The 15,963-nt window shown below is 45.2% G+C and overlaps 1 long non-coding RNA gene across 1 annotated transcript in view; it reads left to right on the forward strand.

Moving 5' to 3' along the window:
- LOC309545471 overlaps positions 1-15,963 on the forward strand; it is a 960,129-nt gene that overhangs the window by 709,218 nt on the left and 234,948 nt on the right. The gene's annotated exons all lie outside the window — the stretch shown is intronic.

Genomic DNA, 15,963 nt, shown 5'->3' on the forward strand with positions numbered 1-15,963 from the left:
TTCTTGTGTTTGATCGGCTTGGGGACACACACTGGTTACACTTCCGGGTGTGATGACGTCACTCCTTTGACGCATTTTGTCCGCCCGTCAGCGGACTTCTGCAGAACAAGGAGGGACTATTCAAATGATTCTTATGGTCTGAGCTACTGAGAGCAGGACACCAAGTGTACCCAATCCATACCACACTCTGCATTTATTTAAACCTAGACTGCACCTATACCAACCCCATACTGCATTATACCAAACCTTTACTGCATCTGAACCACGTTTAGCTTGCACCTGTGCTGAGACTTTACCGTATCTATACTGTACCTATTGTGCATTCAGGTTTATTGGGACTGTCATTAAGTGCACCAACACTCTTAATGGGACCCAATGATAGCTGGCAGAAGAACGTCTCAAAGCACTATCCCTCCTGTAATAATTGTTCTAAAATTCCCTTTATTCCCCTCTATGGCTTCCTGCGGCTGGACGGGCTTGAATGCTGTACCAAGTTGTACCAGCATTTTGGGCCCTGCCTGGTCAGGGACAAGTATTTGGAAGGCAGCTGCAGCTTGCCATAGACTTTAACAGGCTGCCTGCAGCGGCGCTGAACGCTGCACCTGCCCCTCTTATGTGCACTAAAGAGCCAGAAGGGACGCACTGCACCTGAACAGTGCAGTGTGCAAGGGGCCTTAGGTGTAACTCCAAGGAAAACAAATATCAACCCTTGCAGAAGGTCTCCCACTGCACTGCATGGGTAAAATGCTTGATTTGTCTGGAGGTAGAGGAATCAGCATGAATATTACCTAATTCTTTCCTCCCCCAGCAGCCAGTGCTTGTCCTCACACAACACTCCTGGAAGTGGGCAGGCTCCTAAAGTCCTCATATTATTGCAGGAACACTGATTATGTGATAGCGTCCGAGAGGCGGCGAATGGTAGAGCCATGAAGAAAAGCAGCTTTGGAGACCAATCACATGGCAGAAGCTTGCGGGAACAAGGGACATAGTAAGTGTTTCGGTCTATTCCTCTACCATGAGACAAAAAAAGTATTTAACCTTTGCTGTGCGAAGGAGAGCATAGTTGCAAGGGTTAACTTTTGTTTGCCCTGGCGTTCCACTTTAGGTAAGGGTGCTAAGCACTTTTCTTGAAATACAATAATCAAAACATAGAACAACAAAAAAGTGAAAAAGTCACATCAACAGGTATTTTAACCCCTTCGTGACTAAGCCTTTTTCTGACATTTGTTACTTTCAAGTTAAAATCAGTATTTAAAATGGCAATCCTTGCAATATTTTATGTTACACGGTATTTGCACAGCGGTCTTTCAAATGCAAATTTTTTTTTAAGAAATACACTTTCATGAATTAAAAAAATCAAAACAGTGCGGTTAGACCAATTTTTTTGTATATTGTGAAAGATAATGAGCTGAATAAATAGATACCAAACATGTCATTTAAAATTGCCCACACTTGTGGAATGGCGACAAATTACAGTACTTAAAAATCTCCATAGGTGACGCTTTAAAAAATTTTAACGGTTACCTGTTTAGAGTTACAGAAGAGGTCCTGCTCTAGAATCATTGTTCACGCTCTAATGATCGTGGCAATACCTCACATGTGTGGTTTGAACACCGTTCATATGTGGGCACGACTTACGTATGTGTGCAAGCACGGAGGGACGGGGTGCTTTACTTTTTTTTTCTTATTTATTTTCTTATTTTTATACTGTCCCTTTAAAAAATTATTTTTTGATAACTTTTATTGCTGTTACAAGGAATGTAAATATCCCTTGTGACAGTATTAGGCAGTGAAAGGTACTCTTTATGTAGGGATCTGGGGTCTAAAAGACCCCAAATCCCTCCTCTGCATTTAAAAGCATTCAAAACACAGAGTTTGGCTGGTTTGAAAGCTGTAATTTTTAAAAAGATCTGGTGCTTTTAAGGCTCCAGTACCCGGAAGTGATGTCATGACATTGCGTCCGGGTTTCTACATCGGAGACCCGAACAGAGCCGAATCTGGCTTTGTTTGGGTCTTCCGCCAGCTGGTGGATGTGCCAGCTGGTCGCTTGGGTCTTCCTGTGGGACGGGAGACCCAGGTAAGCCGCGGAAGGTGGTGGGAGGTGGGGGATGTCCCCACCCAACTTCTTGTAGTAACAACTGAGTGGCTGCTTAGCTGCATCGGTTGTGATTACAAGAAAGCCAACTATCAGGTCTAAACAAAGGTACCTGGGTGATGCTGCAGTTGCAGGTATCACCCCGGTACAACCCCTTGAAGGCGAGGCCGCATATTTATGTTCCGTCGGAGCGAAGGGGTTAAGGTACATATTTACAGGTACAGGTATTTATAACGTGTATATAGCGCTGACAATTTACTCAGGGCTTTACATATTGTACATTCACATTAGCCCCTCCCCTCAAGGAGCTTACAATCTAAGGTCCTTATCTCATGCAAATATACACATACTAGGGGCATGCTTTTAGAGTGTGTAAGGAAACCATAGACACTTTTACATTGTGTCACATTGAATGCGCCAGTTTTACATTATGCGGCATTGAATGCACCAAATGCAAAAGTGACGTTAAGACCAACTTACATTTGGCGTGCAGAAAGAAAAACTGTCTCAGACAGATTTTGTGAAAGTGTCTCTTGAGCAAAGTGGTGCAGTATGAGCCAAATTCAAGTACAAGTTCTAGACAGGTATATGAATTTGGCGCATTCTTCACCACTTTTAGAATGCATGACTGGGGTAGAACAGATATCCCTCAAAAAATATTTGCTATGCCATACCAAACCAATTCTGTACCTATACCTGCCAATAACTAGACTACACCAGAGTTTGGATGCAAATTGACCACAGCAGCCTTTTTTTAACATGTAACAATATTAACAAAAAAAAAATTCCTTTAACCACTTTACGCAAAATCACGTAGACCTACGTTGGCTGATTTTGCGTCGTTGTACCGGGATAATGCCTCTAGCTAGAGGCATCATCCCGGTGCCTTTGTTTAGAGCCAGCGGTCAGCTTTCCAGCGGTAATGACCGATGTGGCTCTGCCCGGGTCTCCCATCCCACCAGCTGGATGGAGTCCCGATTGAAGCCGGATGTGGCTTTGATCGGGTCTCCGATGACGTAACCCGGAGGCGGCGTCCATGACGTTAAATCCGGGTTACTCGGCTGCTAAAGGCGACAGATTCAAAAACTGAATGTATTCAGAAATGCAATTTTTGGCATTTTGAATACATGGAAGTGCAGTGGAGGGGTTTGGTGTCTTTTAGACCCTCGACCCCTCCATAAAGAGTACCTGTCACTGCACATTGCTTGTGACAGCCATAAAAGTGATCAGATTTTTTATTTTTTTTTTAAAAACCCGTGTTAAAATTAAAAAATAAATAAAAAAATAGGAAAAAAAAAAAATGTTAGCCGCCCCCGTGAGCTTGCGCATGAAAGAAAACTAATACGGAAGTCGCGCCGCAAATGAAATCGCTGTTCAAACCACACATGTGAGGTATCGCTGCAGTCGCCAGAGCGTGAGCAATATTTAAAAAAAAAAAGCTACACTCTAACGCTAAACTGGTAACCGTTAATATTTTTTAAAGCGTCGCCTATGGAGATTTTTATTGACCGTAGTTTGTTGCCATTCAGCAGGTGTGCGCAATATTAAACCGTAACATATTGGGTATTTATTTACTCAGCGTGACATCATCTTTCACAATATACAAAAAAATGGGCTAACTTTACTGTTTAGTTTTTTTAAATGCAGTGAAATATAATTTTTCCCCACAAAAATGGCGTTTAAAAGACCGCTGCGCAAATACCGCGGGACAAAAAATATTACAATGACCGCCATTTTATTCTCCAGAGTCTTTGCTAAAAAATATACATATAATGTTTGGGGGTTCTAAGTAGTTTTCTAGCAAAAAATATGATTTTAACTTGTAAACAAAATGTGCCAAAAATGGGCCTTAAGTGGTTAAAACAGAAATATTTGTATTAAGGTAGCTGATCTTTTGGAGGCACTACACCCAAAAACTGGGCAATTTTATCTGCTGAATAATAGACCCCCACAGATGGGTCCCCAACCATTTCCCGAGGACACCATACCGCAGATGGGTCCCCAACCCTTTCCCTAGGACACCATACCACAGATGGGTCCCCAACCCTTTCCCTAGGACACTATACCACAGATGGGTCCCCAACCATTTCCCTAGGACGCCATACCACAGATGGGTCACCAACCATTTCCCGAGGACACCATACCACAGATGGGTCCCCAACCCTTTCCCTAGGACACCATACCACAGATGGGTCACCAACCCTTTCCCTAGGACACCATACCACAGATGGGTCCCCAACCATTTCCCTAGGACGCCATACCACAGATGGGTCACCAACCATTTCCCGAGGACACCATACCACAGATGGGTCCACAAACCATTAGATTATCACAGATTTTTACTGCCTCCAAAGACCACAACCGCCAGGCTGCTGTGACTTCAGACCTTGAACCAATCCAAAACACAGGGAGGATGAGTGGGCAGTTTTTTCTCTGTCCGATGATCACCTACTGATCTGTTTATCCGCCTCTTCCTGTGACTGTCCGAAGCCCCACCTGGACTCCTCACTTCCACCAATCAGGTCGTATATACCATACCCACTATGCCTTAACCCTTTACCCCCCTGTCTCCCCTCTTCACCCAGTCATGCATGCCCTTCGCTTATTTTTTATTGTTTTGCTTTGGGCCCACCTTGAGAGACACTTTCGCAAAATCTTTCTGCATCAGTCTTTACGAATTTCGGGGAGTATTTCTTCCTTCACAGGACTATCCGCTCTTCCTCAGGCTCCACTCACACCTATGCAGTCTGCTTTTGAGAGTTTCTGCGGTGCTTTTTGCGGGGGGGGGGGTTTACAGCAATTTTTCCACGTTTTAACCGCGATTTGTATTTTTACGGGTTTTTTTTGCCAAACTTGTTCAACAGATTAAAAAATGCAGCAAAATCGCGGTAAAATAAAAAACAAAAAAAAACACTACATGCTTTTCTGCAGCTTCTCTATTGAAGTCTATGAAACCAAAAAAGCACTGTATTGTGCTTAAAAAAAGTCTGACCTTTCCAAAACGCAGAGGCATAAAATGCTTTGATGTAAACATCTTCCATAGGAACCCATGTTAAAATTAATCTCCTGCATTTCTGCAAAAAAGCATTGGTGTGAATGGAGCCTAAAATCTACAATACACTGACAATATGGCTGCTGTAATCCCACCTATTTATACAGGGAACTGGATCATCCATGCCTTTAAGGAGCTTACAATCTAAGGTCCCTACCTACTTACACATACTAGGGCCAGTTTAGAAAGGAGCCAATTAACTTACCAGCCTGTTTTTGGAGTGTGGGAGGAAACCAGAGTACCATTAGGAAACCCAAACAAGCTCAGGGAGAACATACAAACTCCATGCAGATAGTGTCCTCTTACTAAAGATAAAATATAGTTTCCCTTTTAATAAATAGTCTAGTGAATAGCTGACATCATTCTGAAAGAAGAATTTTTTAATTCTCCAAAAGTAGTTGACATATGATGTTAGCTTGCACAGTAATCACATATACATTTTTAGATGTGATGGCTGCATTTGTTTTCTTTCTTTTATTTTCACCCGGTGATCCAGTCAGTAAGTCTGCATGCATGGGAGTGAAGTCATAGTGGCTTGGCTGGAGCCCGCAACCCCGGAAGTGAAGATGGAATTCCTGTCAGCGGTGACAGGGCTCCACTGGAGGGATCCGTTTTATAGGAAAGTCTGAAATAATATGCTATTTTACAAAGCAACAAAGCATATTAGCATATTATGGCTTAACCACTTGGCGACCAGTAGTTTTGTGGCAGGTCAGCTCTGTTACGCAAAATGACATACCTGTACGTGGCTTAGTGTAACAGATAGTGGGGGCACGCGCGCCACCGGATTGGCTAGAAGGTGAGCCAATCAGCGGGTCCGGCAGACGCGATGTCCGCCGGGCACCCGCAATTGCTCCCCATGGATCTGCCAATGTAAACAAGCTCCTATTTAGGAACACAGGTCTCTGTTTTCATCCAGTGAGTACAACCCCCAAAGTTAGAAAGCACTCCCTAGGAACACACTTAACCCTTTGATTGCCCCTGATGTTAACTTCTCTTATGCCAGTGTCATTAGTACAGTAACAGTGCATATTGTTAGCACTTATCACTATAGTAATGTCACTGGTCCCCTCAAAAGTGTCAGTTAGGGGTCCGATCTGTATGCCGCAATGTCGCAGTTCCACTAAAAATCGATGATCGCCACCATTACTAGTAAAAAAAGAAATAAATAAATTGACATAAACAAAAAATAAAAAAATTTAAATAAAAAATAACATAAATCTATCCCCTAGTTTGTAGACGCGATGACTTTTGCACAAACCAAACAATATACAATTGTTGGGATTTTTTTTACCAAAAATATGTAGCAGAATACATATTGCCCAAAAATGATGAAAAAAATTGATTTTTTTATATCATATTATTGGGAATGTTTTATAGCAGAAAATAAAAAATATTGTTTTTTTTTCAGAATTGTCGCTTTTTTTTTTTGTTTATAGCGCAATAGCGCAAAAAACAAAAGCTGCAGAGGTAATCAAATACCACCAAATGAAAGCTATATTTATGGGAAAAAAAGGACATAAATTTTTGCGGCCGCGCAATTGTCAGTTAAGCCCCGTACACACGTACCGATGGTCGGCTTACAAATGTTCCTCTTTTCTCCCCGGGATGTCGGTGTCTGCTGAAAAGTGCAAAGACAGCACAAGGACAGCACAAGAATTTTGTCCGCCGACTGCAGAAGTGATGTCATGTAATGGTTAACTTTCCCTGTGTTTTCTATTTTCTGAGCATGCCCAGTCTTGCAAATCTGCGGTCTGTCGGCCGAATTGTGTACTGACAGGCGAACAATCGTCCGTTCTGGTGTCGGCATACAAATATTTTCATGTTTGCACGAAAGACTTTTGTCCGCGGATTGTGCGCAGACATCTGTCGGAGGCACCATACTAACACGCGTACAATCGGCAGATCCTTCGTCCACCGACGTTTGTATGCCGACGATCGGTACGTGTGTACGGGCCTTTAAAGTAACACAGTGCCGTGTCACAAAAATGGCCTGGTCATTAGGGGGTAAAACCTTCCGATCCTGAAGTGGTTAAAGCAGTAGTAAACATGGGCATTTAAAAAAATAATCCTCTGCAAGGCAATGGCATAACGTGCTAGTATGCATCTCACACTAGCACATTATAAAAATTAGAACGAAGCCCCCCAGAGCTGTGCTGTCACCGCTGACAAGGCTTCCACCTTCACCTGGTCTTCCTTCCAGGTTTGAGGGCTCTGCCTATATAAATGGCCGAGCTGCAATGGCATCACTCCTGCCATGTTCATGGGAGTCACGGCTCTGGAACAGAGCTCTGAAGGTACAGCACTGGTATGAGTTGCTTAAAGCACCTGCTCTGGTGACATCCTGTGTGAATATCTTCTAAACAGTGCAAGTTTAGGAATTTTCACTTTATCTACAAGTAAGCCTTAATATACTGTAGGCTTACATGTAGGTACAACTAAAAAAAGTGGAGTTCACTACCACTTTAAACCTACAGGGGGACCTTTTTTATTTTTATTTTTTTACTACTGCTTTAGGAATGCTGCTGTCCAAAGGTGCCCCCTGTGTTCCTTCATCCAGAGTGGGGGCACTCTAATACAGGAGGTGTGTTACTGGCCAGATCACCAGGTAAAAACAGAGGGAAAAAGCCTAAAAAAAAATAAGACTTAGCCCCTTTCACACATATGGTCCGTTTGTACGTTTTTCATCCATCCGTTGATGGATGAAAAACAGACATCAATGCATCTCTATGTAAAAACGGATGACAACAGATGATCATCCGTTAACATCCGTTTTTATCCGCTTCCGTCAATGTCCGTTTCTTGGAACGGATGAATGCCCTATTTCCTGTCTGTCTCCATGGCAGCCTACGTGTGGGTTAACCCCGCCTCCACTTCAAGGGTATAGGACCCCCCTCCCATAAATTTCAGCTCTCAGGTACAGCAGGTGTTCATTTTTTGTCCTCCTCCAAGGACCTACACTTCTGATGTCTTACTACGTCCAGCTTACCTTAGGATACTTTGGATGGTGTCTGCATGTCCAGAGCCCAGCCACGGGCGGGTGAGTGACATTTAAAATCCCCTGCTCTCTGCGGTTGACTGAAGCTTGATTGGCATTCTCTGACATGGGTCTGAAGATTCGCATTGCTTCCCTTCATGGCAGCGGTATTTGTTATTTATGTACACTTTGTTTGTCTCTTTTTCTATCACTGTACAATTTGTTTGTTTGGCCCAATGGCGCTGGAACGCTTCCTGCGTTCCAGCAAACCCTTCCTGCGTTCCAACAAACCCTTCCTCTTCCTCCTCTGCTTCTAGCGTCCAATCGGTAGACGCTTCGTGGTCCCGCGCATGCGCAGTGCGCCGCGAGCGAAGTCGAGGCTTGGTTCGCACATGCGCATTAGCGATCGCGGCCGCATCACCGCTGACGTCATTCCGGCGGGAGATTTAAACAGCTGACGATTCCCCTGTACTTTGGGAATGTACTGTGGGCGTTGCGGCAGCTTCCCAGTGTCTCTGGATTCCTTGCTACAGGTATGTGCAATGGAGACTTGACTGCAGAGGGGGGGGGGGGCGGAGGGTTGTCACCTCACAATGTATCACTGACATGGTGTCTGATATGTATTACCTTTCTTTATCAGTCTGGTTGTTTGGCCTGAAGTATGGATCCTGCGTCACCGCCCTCCTGTGGCCAGCCCTCTCACAACAGGTGGGTGCTGGCATTTTTCAGAGGGGGGGGCGGGGAGGGCTTGCTGGTCCCTAGGTCATGGCTAAATCCAGTGTCTCCCCGATTTTCTCTTTTTTCCATCAGCTCTCCCAGGCCTGATTTACCACAAGAAAGAGACCCTGTCAGACCTCGTGGGAGTTCATCCTCCAGATCTAAACGCCGTGAATCTCCATCAGGGAGTAGGCAACAAGGGAGACGCTCCAATTCCTCCCCCAGACACCATACACGATACCAGAGTCACCGCACACACCAGAGAGCCTGTTGGGGTTATGGGGCGCATGTCCCGGAGGACAAGTCCCTATGTGAGCCATGTTTTGCTCATGCAGCCGGTGAGAGGGGGCAAAAGGATCAAAGATTGGAATCTCTAGTGAAGAGAATAGTACAACAGTCCCTGAAAGAATGGGGTACAGTCCCACCACTTGGTCCCACCACATCCAGTTCTCCAGGGGAAGTGCAGGAAGATCAAGGCCCCTCTCAACCGAGTATTACTTCTGCAAAGTCATCTGACAGTGATTCGGAAGAAGAAGGGGCTGTAGGCGGCTTTGAGTTCGCCCTAGTTTCACCCCTGATCAGAGCCATTAAAGAAGCTCTCAGATGGGAGGATCCTGTGTCTCCTCAGAAAAAGCAGCGGAAGTTCTTCAAGCACCTTGGTAAGGAGCGTATCAACTTCCCTTCCCTCTCTGAATTACAAGAGGTGATTACTGAAGAATGGAGTAAAGGGGATAGTAAGTCTTCCTTATCCTCCAAACTTGGGAAATTATATCCCTTTAAACCTGAAGATGTCGCCCGTCTGGAATCTGCTCCTCTTGTGGATGCGGCAGTTACAAGATTAGCAAAGCATGTCACTTTGCCACTAGATGACGCGGTCTCTTTCAAAGACCCTTTGGATAGGAAGATAGATCTGGACCTAAAGAGGATCTTTGTGACGGCCGGCGCGGCCTGCAAACCTGTGATGGCATTAGCAACAATGTCTAAAGCCATGGAAGTCTGGGTTTCCGATATAGAATCCAAACTTGGAAGTCTCTCGGAAGAAGCCGTAGAAAGTTCCCCTATTCACGAACTCAAGCTGGCTTCAGTGTTTTTAGGAGAAGCATCTATTGATGTTCTGCGTCTTCTGTCCAGATCGATGCTATCCTCAGTAACAGCAAAGAGGGCCTTGTGGCTTCGCCCGTGGATTGCAGATCCAGCTTCTAAACAGGCATGGTGTAAGATCCCTTTTGAGGGTACTTCCCTTTTTGGAAACAAACTAGACAGCGCCATTGCCAAGGCTACTGGCGGAAAGTCAGGTTTCCTCCCGCAAGACAGACGACTATTTGGTCAGAAGAAGCCTCAACCTAGGAGGCAATACACGGAGAGATCAAGAGATGCACGCTCTTACAAGCCTAATAGAGATTTCCGAAGAAACTGGAGAGGTGGTCAATCCTCTACTCGGAGGTCATCAAAAAATCCAGCGCCTGCTGGACAAGATTCCACTAAATCTTTTTGAGATTGGGCCCGTCCAGGCATGTCAGGTGGGGGCACGTCTTCTCCATTTTCAGCATGTCTGGGCGGCCTCAATCACGGACTTTTGGACCGTCAGGACGGTCTCTACAGGCCACAGATGGTCATTTCTGGCAGATCCAGTTCCAAGATTCATCTCAACTCATTTACCCTGTCTAGAAGAGAGAAGAGAAGTCTTGCTCGCCTATGTAGACGCCTTGGTGGCTCAAGGAGCGGTAGCTCCGGTTCCGGAACAAGAAAAATTTCAAGGGGTTTACTCACCCCTCTTCTTAGTCCAGAAGAAGAACGGGGCCTGGAGACCTGTTATAGATCTCACATACCTGAACAAGTTCATAAAGAACGAAAAATTCAAGATGGAAACACTCTCAACTATTCAAAGGGCAGTACTGCCGGGAGATTGGCTCGCCTCAATAGATTTAAAGGATGCGTATTTTCATGTACCTGTGGCAACCGACTTCCACAAATATCTTCGCTTCTGTGTTCGGAATCAGCATCTGCAATTCATTTGCCTACCCTTCGGCCTGTCTACCTCACCCAGAGTATTCACCAAAGTTCTTCTAGCAGTGGTAGCCTTCATAAGATTGAAAGGTATACGTCTACATCATTACTTAGACGATCTTCTGCTTCTGTCTCAAGAAAAGGATCAGTTATTGGCACACAGAGATCAGGTCATATCGACCCTCAAAGAGTTTGGCTGGCTGCTAAACCTACAAAAGAGTCAGCTGGAGCCTACTCAGCGCCTAGTCTATCTTGGGGCGCAATTCGACACCGTCGAGAATTCAATCTCTCTCCCATTAGAGAAGATACCGGTAGTGAGGGAGAGAATCCTTCCGGCTCTTTCCTCTCCTCGGCTGAAAGCCTCTCAGTGCCTCAAAATCATTGGCACCATGGTGTCCACGGCTCCAATGGTCAAATGGGCTCTCTGGCATATGAGGCCCTTCCAAAAAGGGTTCCTACAACAATGGAACACAGAAGAGAAAGATCAGTACATTCATATCTCCTCCAGCATGAGATACAGTCTTCTTTGGTGGCTGCAACGCAGGAATCTGCTCAACTGTCATTCTCTGGTTCCAGTCTCATGGACTATAATCACAACAGACGCCAGCAACTCAGGTTGGGGGGCTCATTGTCTGACAGAGATGACACAGGGGAGATGGTCTTTTCAGAGACACACTCCAGTCTCCAATATACTGGAACTCCGAGCAGCCTACCAGGGTCTTCGATCTTTCCAACACCTGCTAGAGGGGAAATCTGTAATGATTCGGATGGACAACACCACGGCAGTGTCTTATGTGAAGAGACAAGGTGGGACACGGAGTCTCTCTCTGCTACGAGAATTAGACCCGATCATGTCCTGGGCCCAGACTCACCTAGTAAACATCTCGGCAGTTTACATCCCAGGTTCACAGAATGTTCAAGCGGATTTTCTGTCCAGGGTCCAGTTGAACCACAACGAATGGTCGCTCCATGTGGAGTCGTTCAAATGGATTCTATCGTTGGGAGTATCTCCCGAAGTCGATCTGTTCGCCTCCCCTTGCAACCACAAGTTGGAGAAGTATGTCACGAGGGGCAAGTGTCCTCAAGCTTACGGGACAGATGCACTAACCGACAGGTGGGAGTTCAGCAGGGCTTATGCCTTTCCTCCAGTACCCATCATTCTCAAATTCCTGCAAAGACTTCAAGCGGAAGGTGTGGAGATAGTGATGGTGGCGCCTTTCTGGCCGAACAGGCCATGGTTTCCGCTACTCCTACAACTGAGCTACCGGGACCCGGTCCCTCTTCCCCTCAGACCAGACTTGCTTCTTCAGGGAACATCAGTGCACCCCTGTCCTGCAATTCTCCGGTTGACGGTCTGGTTCTTGAGAGGGAAAGGTTGGAATCGCTCGGCTGCCCATCTACAGCCATTTCCACCTTGATGAATGCTAGACGACCAAGTACTAATAAAGTATACTGTAGAATCTGGGCAAGATTCATGGAGTCTGCATATCCTGAAGGTATGTCTTCCTCAGTCCCTGGGATTCAAGAAATACTAAGTTTTCTTCAGGCTGGTCTGGATATGCCCCTTTCAGTGGCAACTCTTAGAGTTCAAGTTTCGGCCTTATCGGCCTTCTCCGGGGTCATGTGGGCCCAACACCCACTAATCCAACAATTTTTCAAAGGAGCAATCAGGCTCAATCCTCAGAGAAGACCTAGGTTCCCGAAATGGGATCTACCTCTTGTCCTAAATGCCCTCTCCAAATCGGGCATAGATTCCTCTTCTTCTATCAAGGACCTGACCATCCGAACTGTCTTCCTGGTAGCCATTACTTCGGCTAAAAGGGTCTCTGAATTAAGTTCTCTCGGATGTAAAGAACCATTCTTGACTTTTTTTCCGGATCGGGTAGTACTGATACCCAGGCTGAATTCAAATCCGAAAGTCACCTCAGTGTTTCACCAGAATCAGGAGATTGTCCTGCCTACTTTCCGTTCATCTAATGAGTCCAATCCTCATCCGTTGGATGTAGGAGAATCCTTAAAAGCCTATCTTCAAGCAACTGCACCATTCAGGCAGTCTGACAACCTCTTTGTCCTGTTCTGGGGAAAGAACAGAGGTAAACCTGCTTCATCTAGGACTATCGCTTCATGGATAGTGGCAGCTATCCAACAGGCCTATAGAGCTGAGGGGCTGGCTCCTCCGGAGGCGGTGACGGCGCACTCTACAAGGAGTATCTCTACTTCCTGGGCGGCTTCGCGGCACGTGGCTCCAGATGTGATTTGCAGAGCGGCTTCGTGGTCATCAGTCAATACTTTTATGACCCACTATTGTGTAGAGCCTGCTTCTCTGTCCTCAGTTAATTTTGGTTTGACTGTTTTGTCTGCAAATAGCATGAATTAAAATTTTCTTTGCTAAAGCATTCCCACCCGTGTGGAGTGAGCTAGTTATTTCCCACACGTAGGCTGCCATGGAGACAGACAGGAAAACGGAAAATTCCTATCATACTTACCGTAATTTTCCTTTCCTGATAGTCTCCATGGCAGCCGGAGTACCCACCCTCTCGTCTTGGATTCGGCTAAGATATGGAACACCTGCTGTACCTGAGAGCTGAAATTTATGGGAGGGGGGTCCTATACCCTTGGAGTGGAGGCGGGGTTAACCCACACGTAGGCTGCCATGGAGACTATCAGGAAAGGAAAATTACGGTAAGTATGATAGGAATTTTCCGTTTTTTCATCCGTCAAAAAAATGGATCGAAAAACGAAAAACGTATGTAAACGGACAAACGGTGCATTTTTCAGTCCGTTTTATCATTGGTAGTGGATTTAAAAAAAAACGGATGAAAAACTGATACATTTTGACGTGACTGAATTGATGAACTGAATGGACCGTATGTGTGAAAGAGGCCTAAGGGCCCTTCCACACGGGTGGATCCGTTTGACAGAATCCGCTTGCTCGGCACGGATCGATCCGCTGAACCCCGCTGAGCAGGCGGATGACAGGTCTGTCTCCACTCACTGTGCTGAGATGGACCTGTCAGAGCCCTGCTCTCCTCTATGGGGAGATTAGATGAAAACAGACTGCCTGTCCGTTTTTATCCGATCCTCCAGACGGATGGAAAATAGGATCACCATCCACCTGGATTTGGCGGACAGGATCGGAACGGATAGTGGCGGATGTCAGCAGACATGTCACCGCTGACATCCTCTTCTCCAGAAGGGTGAATGGAGGGTCTGATCAGGTCCGCCTAAAAAACTGACAGGTGGACCTGATCGGAAAGCCCGAGTGAAAGGACATCTAATAATTGGTAAGAAACAACATAATACATTTTTCGTATGAAGTTTAAGTGCCGGTTCACACTCTTGGGGCTGCGGCGATCGCATGTAATATTGGAGCGCACTGCTCCTTCTTTACATGCGATCGGCTGTGCGGTGCGAATTCAGCCATACACTTTGTGTGGCTAAATTCGCACTGCACCCGCACCAAAGTCGCACAGGACCCTTTTTTCCTGCCGCATCAGGATCGGATCGCACAGTGGTTCACACTAGTGCGATCCGATCCTATGCAAACTGTAAAGATCGCACTGCGATATGCGATCAAACTGGGGGTGTCGTTAACATTTCATTGACACCCCCAGCGTATCGCATATGGCAGTGTGAACTGCCAAGGGTGCGTTTGCGATGCGGGAACAGGCTGCAAATTCACAGCCTTCCCGCATCGCATAAGTGTGACCCGGCACTAACACCGCTTTCAGCTTTATTATTTACATTGTTTCTTTCTAAGTTTGTAAAAAGTCTTCTAGCGTTGAATTAGAATATAATTCTACAACTTGCAGATTTGCTGGATTTTTCGTGTTGCAAAAGTCCATTCTATTTATATTCTAACGATTTTTAAGTGACCAATTTCCCTTGCTTTTTTTTCTTCTTTTTTTTTGCTATTTATAATACTGTGCAGCTGTTCACAAAGAAGGTATCCAGCAAGCTCTCTCCCATGGTAAACTTTGAACCCTGGCTAGACCTTGCACTAGTCAGCTTAGTAACAGGAAGGGAGGAAGACAGACATTGAACCCGGGGAATCCAAGGTTGCGGCAGGGTTATGAGCTGACTAGCAGCTGCACTTTGCAACATGACCTTTGTACTTAGACACAGGAGCATTTAATCTGTGTAACAGAGCTCTTTGTTTCATTACTCATTAACATCTCCTCCTTGAGTAAAGTTCTTTGTTAATGGGGCTTTACATTAGAGTTTTCTCATTACGGCTTGGGCAAAACTATCCCATGTTATTAGGAGTGAACTGGGCACCGAGTTTGCTGGCGGCTTGTAGAATGTCAGTGATCAAACACTTTCACCGCTCACTTAAAGTCATTTTAGACATATTTTGCATTAATGTTTAACTGTGTATGGGTATAATGCTTTGATGATTTCGAAAAATCTACAGTGACAGCGTCTTTGTAGTGAATTCTCTGTTTGGTTAAAAAAGAGTTTGATGTTGCCAGTTCCCTTTTAGTAGCTAAAGAAATTGCAGCAAATCAAGTCTTTTGGAACATAATTACAGTAAGGCATTCATAGGCTAGTGCCAAGGCAGCAGGGGTGTAGGCAGAGCTGATTTCTCCCTAGATGCTTCTATGCATAATATCTACAAAAGTTTTATGAAGGTTGATGAAATATAAGAGCAGGAAAATATAATATAGATGTATTATTAAAGTGACACTAGACTCTGTTATTTTATATTTTTTGGATTTTACTTCTATTCAAGTATTTATTCTTAACTCAAGAAAAGTTCCTTATATTGCTCTCAGCCTCCTCCAAAATCTCCAAATTCCTTTTTTTTTTGCTGCTGTGATCTGACATCGTTTTAGACCAGTGTTCTCCAAACTGCAGTCCAGGGACCAGATTCAGCCCTGTGCTTGTTTTTATCTGGCCCTTGGGGAACTATTTCATCCACTGATACCAACGATGGGGCATAATTCCTGCCAATGACACCAATGAAGGGACACAATTCCTGCCAATGACACCAACGATGGGGCACAATTTCTCCCAATGACACAAACCATGGGGCCTAGTGACTCCAATGACGGAGCACAATTCCTTCCAATGACACAAACAATGGGGCACAATTTCTCCCAATGACACAAACAA

This window comes from Pelophylax lessonae, assembly GCF_965119305.1.
Source record: "Pelophylax lessonae genome assembly, chromosome: 2".
Taxonomy (NCBI): domain Eukaryota; kingdom Metazoa; phylum Chordata; class Amphibia; order Anura; family Ranidae; genus Pelophylax; species Pelophylax lessonae.